The sequence below is a fragment of the Bos mutus genome, chromosome 14, assembly GCF_027580195.1.
Source record: "Bos mutus isolate GX-2022 chromosome 14, NWIPB_WYAK_1.1, whole genome shotgun sequence".
In the NCBI taxonomy this organism is placed as follows: Eukaryota; Metazoa; Chordata; class Mammalia; order Artiodactyla; family Bovidae; genus Bos; species Bos mutus.
In genome coordinates this window covers 58312245-58326684 of record NC_091630.1, presented here as the reverse complement: position 1 = coordinate 58326684, position 14440 = coordinate 58312245, and the positions used below count along the sequence as shown (strand labels likewise).

Genomic DNA, 14440 nt, shown 5'->3' with positions numbered 1-14440 from the left:
TGTCAGAATGGACTAAACCATTAAGTAAGCATACTATGAACTAATTCATTGAAAAATGAACTGACTCATTGGAAAAGACCCTGACACTGGGAAAGATTGAAGGTGGGAGGAGAAGGGGATAACAGAGGATGAGGTGTTTGGATGGCATCACCGACTCAATGGACATGAGTTTGAGTAAACTCCGGGAGTTGGTGGTGGACAGGGAGGCCTGGCGTGTTGCGATTCATGGGGTCGCAGAGAGTCAGACATGACTGAGCAACCGAACTGAACTGAAGCATACCATAAGGTTAGAGGCCGATCACACCAGGGTTTGGATTATTTTTCCTTTTTAATGATTATTTTTATTTGAGGTTGAAATTTACAAGGAAGCAGACAGGATAAATGCATTATATACAGCTTAGCCTGTATTTGATTTTTATTTTAAGCTTTGTACTGTGTGTAGCTAGAGGTAGGGTCGAAAGAGGATCATGTGGAATTTGGGTATAAGAATTCTTACCCCAATTTCCAGTAGAGTTCTGCAACCCTGCCTTTTCCAGGACCGTAGCTCCCTCAACTCTAGGATGAAGAGTGAAAGCAGATGGCCCTGAGCTGCCTCCAGCTCTGAGAGAGGACAGTGTGGGCCAAGGGACCGGATGACATCCATTCTTACCACCACTTTTGCAGCTCAGCTTACTCCTGCATAAGGTGTAAGGCAGGGTAACACTTAGTTCTCAAATTGTTTCATTGCTGGAGAGTTTTTTTAATGGCCACTAACTTTACTAAAAGAAAGCAACCAGGCTGAAAATCTACATACTGCATTATCGCATTTATATGCCATCCTGGGAAAAGTAGAAACATGAGAAGGTCGCTGGTGGGTGAGGGGTTGGGAGATGTTTACCTACAAATGGGAAGTACATGGGGATGTTTGAAGGTGAGAGAACTTTTCTGTCTTGGTTATGGTTGGAGTCAAATCTCACAGACTCATACCTCAACAAGGCAAATTTCCCCATATGTAAATTATAAAGTAAAATTTCAAAACTCATCATAGCTAGATATTTCACTATGTGTAAATGCCAATGTGTTAAAATTATTAATTACCCACATTTGGTGCTGTGCCTTCACTGATAACACAGCTATTTTTCCTTATCACCAACCAGATGGTTTCAGCTTTATTGCCCTCCTATGCCCCCAACACTGACCTATTTTTTAAGAGAGAATTTAGAATTCCTACTGCTCAAGATAATGAGGTGTAAATGTCTGGCCTCTCAGTGTGCTTGGCCTGACCCTCTAGCAAGCCTGTCTTCAGACAGGGACAATGATATGATAACCTCAAGGGCTACAATTTTCCACTTGGGCACAGATTGCATCTGTGATTGCTACCACTGGTGAAGGCTGGTGATCAACATGCACAGAGTAGCACAAAAGTGACTGATTACAGGAGAGCTTTTGTCAGTACAATCTAAGTAAGAAGATAGTTAGATTCCTTGAGAACATAGGATGTAAAATTTCCTTTGGAGGGACATCCTTGTGGTGCACTGGTTAGGATTCTGGGCTTCCATTGCAGGGAGCATGGTTTCCATCCCTGGTCAGGGAACTGAGATCCTGTATGCTGCCCCTTGGCAAAAAAAAAAAAAAAAAAATCCTGATTCATACCAAGAGGTCCTGCTATGGGATTGTCTAAAATAATAAACCATATTTATTTAAAACAGAAAACTTCCTTTGGAGTCTTGACATTGTTAGTTTTGAAGGTTCTGGGGCCACTTTGCCATGGCTTGAGTGTGGATATTCATTTTGAGGGGAAAGATGGCCTCTTCCTGGAAACACAAAAGTTGAGGCTTACCCATATGTCATATTCTGTCTGTATATGTTGTCCTATGTCACCCCTTTGATCCTGCCCTGCTGTGCTTGCCACACAGAGCTCTGCCATAAATCAGCCTGTGACTTTGCCAACATCTGGTCAAATCATGCTTAGACTTCTGTCCTAACTCATCCATAAGGAATGTTCTGTTGTGAAATTAAAACAGCAACAACACATGGAGAATAAGAAGACCTGTGTCTTGTCCCAACTTAGCTACTGACTGGCTATAGTTCTTGGGGATACATCCCTAAATTTATGTGAATCTCATTTTATTATCATGAAAGATTGAGGGAACCAACCATTGTTGAGCTTCCTCAAAATGTTTTTGAAAGTATATCAAAATAAGTAAACACTGTACAAATGTCAGTTGTTGTTACTCTTACAAAAGGGATCAAGATTGTGTGTCCAAGCTGTCAAAGGAGAAGAATCAGGTGAAGAAAGCAAAATCATTTTCCTCCCCACTTCTTAGACTTGACACTTAGAGTACAAACACTTGCAATGCTCCATCTTCCCTTCCAGTTCTGACTCCATGCACTCAGATTCAAGTCCAAGACTGCACCCCTGAGCTACTGCAGTAGCACCAGCCTTCCCAGGGGATCTCCCCTGGGCCCTCAAATCACCAAGTGGAAAGCTTGACATTCCTCTTCCTCCTGACCTTCTCTTGCTTAGATGCCTGCTTGGATTTTACTTTTCCCATGATAATGTCCAAAGCTTATCCTAACTTATTTCATAAAATCAAGCACAGTAACCAGAAACTATCACTACATTGTTAATCAGCTAGCCTCCAATGTAAAATAAAAAGTTAAGAGACTTCCCTTGTGGTCCAATGGCTAAGACTCCAAGCTCCTAATGAAAGGGGCCTAGGTTCAATTCCTGGTTAGGGAACTAGATCCTGCATGCTGCAACTAAAGAGCCCATGTACTACAACTAAGATCTTGTGCAGTCAAGTAAATAAATTTTTTTTATGTTTAAGTCTCCAGTGCCACAATTCAAAAGCATTAATTCTTTGTTGCTTGGCCTTCTTTATGGTTCAACTCTCATGTCCCAACATGACTACTGGAAAAAACATAGCTTTGACTTTAACATACAAACTTTTAAAATGATAATTAAACAAAAGGTTTGTGAGCAGTTAAAAAGATTGTGGTGCATGCTAAGTCACTTCAGTCGTATTTGACTCTTTGCAATCCCATGGACCATAGCCAACCAGGCTCCTCTGTCTATGGGCTTCTCCAAGCAAGAATACTGGAGCAGGTTGCTATTTACTCCTCCAGGGAATCTTCCTGACCAGGGATCATATCATGTCTCCTGCATCTCCTGCATTGGCAGGCAGGTTCTTAACCACTGAAGCACTTGGCATTTATGTTTGAGGACATTTCCTTGTCACTGATGGGAAAACTCAATATTGAAAGATGTTAATTCTCCCCAAACTGATAAACTGAATCAATGAAATTTCCAAGCATAATTCCAGTAGGATTTTTCACGGAACTTGATAAGTTGATTTTGTTTATATGGAAAAGCAAGGACCCCAAAGAGTCAACATAATCCTTAATAGGAATTAGAAGATGGTAGCTGGGGTAGAAAGAAATTTGGCTTTCTAGAAATCAATAACTGGTAATCAAGTAAGTGTGATGTTGGTGCATTGACATATAAAGTCAACAGAACAGAATAGAAAATCCAGAAACAGATGTGCACATATGTTGAACTTTGATATCTACAGAGCTGGTGTTACAATTCAGTTAAGAAAGGAAATATGTTCATTAAGTAGTACTGAGGCAGAGTTATTTAGTGAGAGAAAACTTCAGAGAATCTCTTTATAACCCAATATGCTACTGGAGATCAGTGGAGAAATAACTCCAGAAAGAATGAAGAGATGGAGCCAAAGTAAAAATAACACCAAGTAGTGGATGTGACTGGTGATGGAAGTAAAGTTCAATGCTGTAAAGAGCAATACTGCATAAGAACCTGAAATGTTAGGTCCATGAATCCAGGCAGATTGGAAGTGGTCAAACAGGAGACGGCAATAGTGAACATTGACGTTTTAGAAATCAGTGAACTAAAATGGACTGGAATGGGTGAATTTAACTCAGATGACCATTATATTTACTACTGTGGGCAAAATCCCTTCAAAGAAATGGAGTAGCCATCGTAGTAAAGAAAAGAATCTGAAATGCAGTACTTGGATGCAATCTCAAAAATGACAGAACGATCTCTGTTTATTTCCAACGCAAACCATTCAATATCACAGTAATCCAAGTTTATGTCCAGACCAGTAATGCTGAAGAAGCTGAAGTTGAACAGTTCTATGAAGACTTACAAGATCTTCTAGAACTAATACCCCCAAAAGATATCCTTTTCATTATAGGGGACTGGAATGCAAAAGTAGGAAGTCAAGAGATACATGGAGTAACAGGCAAATTTAGCCTTGGAGTACAGAATGAAGCAGGGCAAAGGCTAATAGAGTTTTGCCTAGAGAACACACTAGTCATAGCAAACACCTTCTTCCAACAACACAAGAGAAGATGCTACACATGGACATCACCAGATGGTCAACACTGAAATCAGATTGATTATATTCTTTGCAGCCAAAGATGGAGATGCTCTCTACAGCCAGCAAAAACAAGACCGGGAGCTGACTGTGGCTCAGATCATGAACTCCTTATTACCAAATTCAGACTTAAATTGAAGAAAGTAGGGGAAACCACTAGGCCATTCAGGTACGACCTAAATCAAATCCCTTATGACTATACAGTGGAAGTGACAAGTAGATTTAAGGAATTAGATCTGATGGAGAGAGTGACTGAAAAACTATGGACAGAGGTTTGTGATACTATACAGGAGGCAGGGATCAAGACCATCCCCAGGCAAGAGAAATAAAAAAAGGCAAAACGGTTGTCTAAGGAGGCCTCACAAATAGCTGTGAAAAGAAGAGAAGTGAAAGGCAAAGGAGAAAAGGAAAGCTATGCCCATTTGAATGCAGGGTTCCAAAGAATAGCAAGGAGACATAAGAAAGCCTTCCTCAGTGATCAATGCAAAGAAACAGAGGAAAACAATAGAATGGGAAAGACTAGAGATCTCTTCAAGAAAATCAGAGATCCCAAGGGAACATTTCATGCAAAGATGGGCACAATAAAGGACAGAAATGGTATGGACCTAACAGAAGCAGAAGATATTAAGAAGAGGTCGCAAGAATACACAGAAGAACTGTACAAAACAAAGATCTTCATGACCCAGATAATCACGATTATGTGATCACTTATCTAGAGCCCGACATCCTGGAATGTGAAGTCAAGTGGGCCTTAGGAAGCATCACTATGAACAAAGCTAGTGAAAGTGATGGAATTCCAGTTGAGTTATTTCAAACCCTACAGATGATGCTGTGAAAGTGCTGCATTCAATATGCCATCAAACTTTGAAAGCTCAGCAGTGGCCAAAGGACTGGAAAAGGTCAGTTTTCATTCCAATCCCAAAGAAAGGAAATGTCAAAGAATGTTCAAACTACCCTACAATTGCACTCATCTCACATGCTAGCAAAGCAATGCTCAAAAATCTCCAAGCCAGGCTTCAACAGTACATGAACTGTGAAATTCCAGATGTTCAAGCTGGTTTTAGAAAAGGCAGAGGAACCAGAGATCAAATTGCCAACATCCGTTGGATCATCAAAAAAGAAAGAGAGTTCCAGAAAAACATCTACTTCTGCTTTATTGACTATACCAAAACCTTTGACTGTGTGGATCACAACAAACTGTGGAAAATTCTTAAAGAGATTGGAATACCAGACCACCTTACCTTCCTCCTGAGAAATCTGTATGCAGGTCAGGAAGCAACAGTTAGAAGTGGACATGGAGCAACAGACTGGTTCCAAATTTGGAAAAGAGTATGTCAAGGCTATATATTGTCACCCTGCTTATTTAACTTATATGCAGAATACATCATGTGAAATGCTGGACTGGATGAAGCACAAACTGGAATCAAGATTGCTGGGAGAAATAGCAATAACCTCAGATATGCAGATGATACCACCCTTATGGCAGAAAGTGAAGAGGAACTAAAGAACCTCTTGACGAAAATGAAAGAGGAGAGTGGAAAAGTTGGCTTAAAGCTCAACATTCAGAAAACTAAGATCATGGCATCTGGTCCCATCACTTCATGGCAAATAGATGGGGAAACAGTGGAAACAGTGACAGACTTTACCTTTTTGGGCTCTGAAATCACTGCAGATGGTGACTGTAGCCATAAAATTAAAAGACACTTGCTCCTTGGAAGGAAAGTTATGACCAACCTAGACAGCATATTAAAAAGCAGAGACATTACTTTGCCAACATAGGTCTGTCTAGTCAAAGCTATGGTTTTTCCAGTAGTCATGTATGGATGTGAGAGTTGGACCATAAGGAAAACTGAGTACCGAAGAATTGATGCTTTTGAACTGTGGTGTTGGAGAAGACTCTTGAGAGTCCCTTGGACTGCAAGATCAAACCAGTCCATCCTAAAGGAGACCAGTCCTGAATATTCATTGGAATGACTGATGTTGAAGCTGAAACTCCAATACTTTGGCCACTTGATGGGAAGAACTGACTCATTTGGAAAGACCCGATGCTGGGAAAGATTGAAGCCCAGAGGAGAAGGGGTCAACAGAGGCTGAAATGGTTGGATGGCATAACTGACTCAATGGACATGAGTTTGAGTGAACTCCGGGAGTTGGTGATGGACAGGCAAGCCTGGCATGCTAAAGTCCATGGGGTCATAAATAGTTGGACACGACTAAGTGATGGAATTGAACTTTACAACCCAGATCTTGGAGTTTTTCTTCTAATGAGGGCAATGTACATCACAGGGAATATATTTGTAAACTCAAGTATCTGCTAATTAATATCTGTTTATTAAAAACTACACTGTAATGAGAATGCCACACTGCAAGAATCTGCAAAGTGGATAAAAGGGTATTTTTAAGACTTAAAATTGTCAGAAGATCAATATCGAGAATGCATGAACTCCCAAAATTAATAGGAAAACAATAAACAATCCAACTGAAAACTTAGAAAAGCACATTAATGGGCATTTCCCAGAAGAGGAAACACAAAAGACCCATCAACAAAGGCTCAGTCTCATTAGTAACCAAATTAAAACCACCCTGAAATACCATTTCACATTGGCCACATGGCATGAATTTAAAGCACGGAAGTCTGGCGAGATTTTAGGGGAATAGAAACTTTTAAGCTCTGCTCTCAAAGTGTAAATTGATACAATCATTTTGGAAAGCCTTGTGAAATGACTTAATAAATGTGAACATGAAAACATAAAATAACCAGCCACTCCACCCCTTGCTCACTTTCCTTAGAGAAACTTTTGCACTTGTCTCAGTTCAGTTCAGTCCAGTTGCTCAGTCGTGTCCAACTCTTTGTGACCCCATGAATTGCAGCACGCCAGGCCTCCCTGTCCATCACCAACTCCAAGAGTTCACTCAGACTCATGTCCATCAAGTCGGTGATGCCATCCAGCCATCTCATCCTCTGTCATCCCCTTCTCTTCCTGCCCCCAATCCCTCCCAGCATCAGAGTCTTTTCTAATAAGTCAACTCTTCACATGTGGTGGCCAAAGTATTGGAGTTTCAGCTTTAGCATCATTCCTTCCAAAGGAAACTCAGGGCTGATCTCCTTCAGAATGGACTGGTTGTATTTCCTTGCAGTCCAAGGGACTCTGAAGAGTCTTCTCCAACACCACAGTTCAAAAGCATCAATTCTTCAGTGCTCAGCTTTCTTCACAGTCCAACTCTCATATCCATGCATGACCACAGGAAAAACCATAGAACCCATATGGAAGAATGGTTCTAGCATGATGTATCATAGCAAATAACTGGATGCAAGGAAAAAGTTAAATTAATATAAAAAATTGAATACGAGAATGAATCCTATGTAACCCTGAACATCCATGTGATGCATCTAAAAATATTATGTTGAGGAGAAAAGAGTAACTCAAATAGAAACAAATAAGGTGTTAAGAACCCATTTATATGAATTTGAAAAATTCATGTGTATTGTCTGTGATGCATATATACATATACATATGTGGTAAAAATGTAAAGAAAAGAAAGTTAATGATAAACAAAATTTAGGACAGCAATTACCTTTGACAAAAAATTGGGAAATAAATTATGAAGCAATACTGAAAAAAGTCCAAGTACTGGCACTGTTCCGTTTATTAAATTTTGGGTGGATATACGTGTCCTTTATTACTATCTTTCAAACAGTACCTATACATCAGATGCATGTGATATGAAATAATGAGAAATACGTACGTCAATCTTTTTTTTTTTTTGTACTTCAATCTTGTCCACTTAAAAAATTATTCACAACCTGAAAGTTGAGAATTACATTTTAGTTAGCAGGAATTTTTAGAACTTCAAGCCCAGAAGGCAGCATCTCAAGAGAATTGCTCTGAAGAGGTGAGGGGAGGAGCCAGGTTATATAGAAGTTTTTCCACAAAGAGCACGTAGTCTGAACATCAAAAGATTATTGTTAATTAAAGAAAACCAGGTGTCGAGTTAAGGAATTTAGGGCTTTTCTGTGCATGGGAAGATACAAGAGTCTGGGCATACTGAAATCATTCCTTTGGTATGCATCCCAGCTATCTGGAATGATATGTTTTCACATCCTGAGCTTCCCTGGGGGGAGTGGCTGAAGTCTGATGGCTGCTAGATCTCAGGTGTTCCTTCCTTCCTGAGTCCCCTCAGGGCCTACGGCTCACCTTCCGTGGTGGCTGCAATTGCTGATGACTGTGACATTCTTTGTTTACTGATGTGGCAGGAAATAATTCATTTCTCAGTCTTCACTCCCACCTCCTGGCCAGAGATCCTAAAAACCATTGTAATTTCCTAAGGGTGACAGAGATAGGGGCATCTTTCGTGTTGATATTTGGTTTTCATCCCTGGATTTCAAAGTAGCTCTGTAATGGGGCAAGAAAGGTGACAAAGCATCTTCCGTCACTCATGGCAAGCCCCTTCAATCACAGTTGGGTTCATTGTTAATAAACTTCCCAAAGTCCCTTAGGTTCCCCTTTAAAGGGGCAGAGTTTTGAACCCTAATCCCTCTCCCCTTCCAGCCTCTGAGAAGGGGAGAGGAGCTGAGGTTGAGTTCAATTCCCATTGGCCAATGATTTAGTCAATCAATCATGTTATCATAATGGAATCTGCAAAAAAAAAAAAAGACCCTTTTGTCTTGGAAGTGTGTAATTTCCTCAGTTCTGTCTTGTCACAATAACAATTTGAAGCAAAGCACCCTTGGACAGACCGTGTCCCAGCTCTCGGACAGATCAGTGTTACAGCTCCTGTGTTTCAGCTCAGTTTTATTTAGAAAATAAAGGAAAATACATCCTCGGGGCATGAGGGCATGTAACCCAAATGACACAAAGAGAAGAGAGTGAGAGAGACCCCTGGCCCTTTGGCTCCTCTTTTTACATGTTTTTTCTCCTCCTCGCTGGGCCTGTCCAATGTAAATTGGGCTAGCCAGGAGTGCTGTTTGTTCTACCTGAGGTCGTCACTCCAGTCCTCAGACTTTCCCTTGTTCTATTTTCATGGGGTTTTCCCTTCCTTGTCTTTTAGCCACTGCCATTCTGGACTCCTTTTTCCTATTCTAACTACCTAACAGGACTGAGCCCTTACCCTGTGGCATAGGGTAGCCAGAGGGATCATAATCAAACTATAGGTCATCCAGTTAGTGTTCATAGAGAATTAGAGGATTGATGGGTGTGAAAAATCCTTGCATATCATGTGAGAAGTAGTGAATGTAGAGAAATACTGATACTGCTAGTGAGCTTTTTATTTATGACATTTTCCAGGGATTGCTAAATGCTGTTAAAATGGTGATAAGGCAAGGAATAAGACTTTATTTGGAGAGCAGGCTGACCGAGGAGATAGCATACTAGTGTCTCAGAATAACCATCTTCTGGGGTCTGGATGCCAAGTTCTTTTATAGATCAGAGATGCAGAAGGTGAGGAAACAAAGTAAAAGATAGAGTGAGATGTACACTAGATTTTATGTGCTTGTGCTTAGTCGCTAAGTCATGCCCAGTTCTTTGAGACCCTATGCACTGTAGCCCGCCAAGCTCCTCTGTCCATGGAATTCTCCAGTCGAGAATATCAGAATAGGTAGCCATCCTCTTCTCCAGGGGATCTTCCTGACTCAGACCAACCCTGGGTTCTCTGCATTGCGGTGAATTCTTTACCATCTGAGCCACCAGGGAAGACCTAAGAAACAAAGTAAAAAGGCCATTAATCTTCCAAATACCTCCAATATTTGCAGACACATCAGGAAGGGAATGTGTCAATTTCCTCTTTCCTGTTTCCACAGGTGGACAGAGTTCAGGATGAAGGCACTAACTTAGTTCAACAATCTGTCAGAGGGGCAGGATTCTCTGAGGCAGGCCATTTTGTATGATTATAATAACAAAAGCAATGGAAAGCAAGTCAAAGAAACAGTTCCAACATGAAGTCGGAATTGGCTTTTCCTGGCAACAGTGAAGGTAGATGGCCATAGGCATAATACATATCGATATAATTATACAAAAGAAGCCTTGATGATCAGGTTTATTTACAGATCATGGAGTTACAGACCTGAGAGTATTTTCTGGAAGGTCTCGAGTGTTCCCAGGGCTTGTGTTGGTGATTCCTTGAGAACTCTTATTACACCCTTACGCTGAGGTGGTAGTTTCCTGGGCTAGGACCACTGAAATTTCTTCTCTCTGTGCATCTTAGAATATCAGATAAAGCTGATGGAAAGGAAAGTGGAGCAAACTTCAGGAAATGAAGCTCTGAAGTCATAGGGAGTGTGAAGATTATTATAATATATATGAAAGTGACCTGTAAATATTTTGAAGTCAGTTACATAATGGAGCAACGGCTTTCCTGGTGGCTTAGCGGTAAAAGATCCACCAGCCAATGTAGGGGATGAAGGTTCGATCCTTCAGCCAGAAAGACCCCCTGGAGAAGGACATGACAACCCACTCCAGTATTCTTGCCTGGAGAATCCCATGGGCAGAGGAGCCTAGCAGGCTACAGTCCATGGGGGTCACAAAAGAGTTGGATGTGACTAGGCAATTAAACAACAACAACAACACAACAGAGCAAGGAGATTTCTTCTGATTTGCTCCTGAGAAGGTCTTTGCCGATTTCTGGGAGGCAGAATTTAACTCATCACCAGAAATAACTTTGCAGAACTTTGAATTATTCACCTAACACAGAAGTTGAGGTGACAAGCTCTCTAGCAGGTATGGTTCATTCCCACTGACAGCCCTACGCTCTTAGTTTTATAGTCCTCTTCTGTAAAGTTCATTTTCATCAACATGGAAGATTTCACAAGAGGAAATAAGCTTTCACATAGCAGAAGAGATTCCCCTTTGATGCACAAAATTCTTGAGTGGAGACTGTGAATCTGTAAACAGTGCTAATGAGCAGTGAGCTTGTTGACTGACCTGACCCTATGAGCACTCTTTCTTTGCAGTATATACAGATGCCCAAGAATATTTTTCTTCTTTTTTTGTCTAGAGACCATATTCTTTTCATTTTATTTATTTACATTTTGGCTGCTCTGAGTGGCATGCAGGATCTTCGTTCCCTGACCAGGGATTGAGCCCTGGCCACAGCAATGAGACTGCAGAGTCCTCACCACTGGACTTCTAGGGGATTCCTCCAAGATACTTCTTTATGAACATCCAGGAACAGCCCGAAGCTCCTATCAGAGGGGTGCTGTTATCCCCCTGGTACAGACAGCGACTCAGGCTTTCGAATGTTTAAGTGTCTTCCCAGGCTCTACTATCGTACAGTGTGGGTAGAATTCAGACCACAGCCCTCCCACTCCAAGGTAGTCTTAACTCTCATCTCAGTTCTACAAGAGGTTGTGGGTTTGGAGATGAGAGAGTAGATGAGGAAAAAGACAGGGAGCCCGGTTTCTATAGGGGGCCCCCCTCCCCTGCAGAGGGAGGCACAGGGGAGCCTGCACTTTAATCCATTTCTTCATTGCAGCTGCTCAGATGTGTAAGGCCCTTGGAGATTCTTAGCAGAAACTTCCATAGGAAAATGAAAGGTCTTTTGCTCAGCTTAATTCCACTTTCTAAACACAGTCATTCCCCATGTAATCTTACTCTTTCTGCCCATGAAACAGTGTGTTCTGACTCACATAATAGACATTTACAGAGCAAGCTTTGAGGGCCTAATGAATGCCTCTTACTGTTAGCACTAAATATAATCTTCTAGAATGTGGCAACATTCTACATTTCTAAAGTTCAAGTTATAAAATGAAAACCTCTTAGATGAAAAAACAAAAGCCCTGAAGTACAAACAAATCTATGTCCTTTCAATTATTAAAAAAAAAAAAAAAACTCATTTGAACTTTTTCCAATATGTAATTGAACCCATCAGCCATTATTTGGAAAAACTAGTGTGTTTTTTTTTCTAAACAAATATACTTCTGGACTTGCTTGGACTGTGTTTGTCGTATTCCCTGTTATGTCTGGAATAAAGCCTAAGGATACAGTGCTTCATTTCTCAATAAAAAGGACAACAAGGAGTTGGTGCTTTATTACGTATATGTTCAGGAAAGGAAGGTTTCCCAGGTGACTCGGTGGTAAAGAACCTGCCTGACAATGTAGGAGACATAAAAGACACAAGTTTGATCCCTGGGCCGCAAAGATCCTCTGGAGGAGGGCGTGGCAACCCACTCCAGCATTCTTGTCTGGAGAATCCCATGGACAGAGGAGCCTGAGGGGGCTACAGTTTGTGGAGTCAAAGAGTTGCACACAACTGAAGGGACTTAATGGCACCCCACTCCAGTACTTTTGCCTGGAAAATCCCATGGATGGAGGAGCGTTGTAGGCTGCAGTCCATGGGGTCGCTAGAGTCGAACAGGACTGAGCGACTTCCCTTTCACTTTTCACTTTCATGTATTGGAGAAGGAAATGGCAACCCACTCCAGTGTTCTTGCCTGGAGAATCCCAGGGACGCTGGACCCTGGTAGGCTGCCGTCTGTGGGGTCGCACAGAGTCGGACACAACTGAAGCGACTTAGCAGCAGCAGCAACAGAAGTGACTTAGGACACAGGGCAGGAAAGGAGTGCTTAGGAAACAGAAGAGCCGGGAGCATTCCCTGAGGCACAGAGCCCTGGCAGCCCCACATGTAGCAAACACACTGGCTGTGTGGGCTGGTGGCACGAGGCTGGAGAGAGGCTGTGACTAAGCCCCCTCCCACTAATGCATCATCAGGCCCCCTGGGGCTCCCACACACACTTCAGGGCACTCTGTGCTCCATTCAGAGTTTGGGGTTGAATCTTAGGCCCCTTAAACTAAGTTCACATAGGGCCCAACATCTGAAACAAATGTACACGATCCAAACTGAAGGGATTTCTCTGGTGTTCCAGTCAGTAAGACTCCATGCTCCCAGTTAAAGAGGGCCTGGGTTTGATGCCTGGTCAGGGAACTAAATCCCACATGCATGCCTCAGCTTAGAGTCCACATGTCATGATGAAGATCCCTCAAATCGCAAATAAGCCCCCTCACCGCTAAACAGTAAATAAATACATTTTTTTTTAAAGAGAGAAATGATAAAATAAAAATACATGGGAGAGAGGAGAGAGCTGCCTCATTTGGTGATCAGACAGTAAGGAATCCACTTGCAGTGCAGGAGACTTAGGTTTGATCCCTGAGTTGGGAAGATCCCTTGGAGAAGGGAAGACTCCAAATTTCCAGTGCAGGGGTTGCTGGTTTGATCCATGGTCAGGGAACTAAGATCCTGTATACTGCAGGATGTTGCCAAAAAAAAAAAAAAAAAAAAAATGAAAAAAAATTGCAACATATATACTAAAATTGGAATGATACAGAGATTAGCATGGCCTTTGCAGCAGTATGACTCCCAAATTCATGAAGTGTTTCATGTTTTTAAACCATCCCCCCAAAAGAAAAAAAAGTTTGCTCCTTAGGAGAGGAGTAGATAATTAGGGCTGTACTTTTTTGTATATTCAATAATCTAAATCAAAATTAGATTTCTCTTCCCCACACTTGACTTCATTTTGCAATGTGGCATTTTGATGTCAAGTTCTTTGTTCTTTGTATGCCTCTTGAAGTCAAAACACTTGTTCTGAAAGGTAGCTGTCAATAATTTCCAAACAGCTAAGATATGCTCAGGCATGAAACTGGAGGGCAAGCCTAAAAGGCTGATGGCACTTTTAACTTGAAAGCATTTGAATGTATTCTATTTATGAATAGCTTTCTGCCTGCGTGAAAGTGTGTGTTAGTCGCTCAGTCATGTTCAATTCTTTGTGACCCCGTGGACTAAAACCCACCAGGGTCCTCCGTCCATGGGATTTCCCAGGCAAGAATACTGGAGTGGGTTGCCATTTCCTTCTCCAGGGGATCTTCCTGACCCCGGGATCGAACCCTAGTCTCCTGCAATGCAGGCAGATTATTTACTTGCTGAGCCCCTGGAGAAGCCCGTTACTGATGAAGGTTCATGGTCAGAAGGCACGAGCAGAACCTGTTCTGGCCAGAGGACTCACCCTGTCCTTCCAGAGACTCTTGCAGGACAAAAGCAAGCTGGGATGGCAGGAAAGGGGGATGGCAAAC

General features: G+C 41.8%; 1 non-coding gene across 1 annotated transcript; it reads left to right on the top strand.

Annotated features, from left to right (window-relative positions):
• The first annotated feature begins 13653 nt into the window (after window positions 1-13653).
• On the top strand, window positions 13654-13758 carry LOC138990837 (U6 spliceosomal RNA). The gene has a single exon (XR_011466949.1). It is a non-coding gene; the product is annotated as a U6 spliceosomal RNA (small nuclear RNA).
• Window positions 13759-14440: the final 682 nt, after the last annotated feature.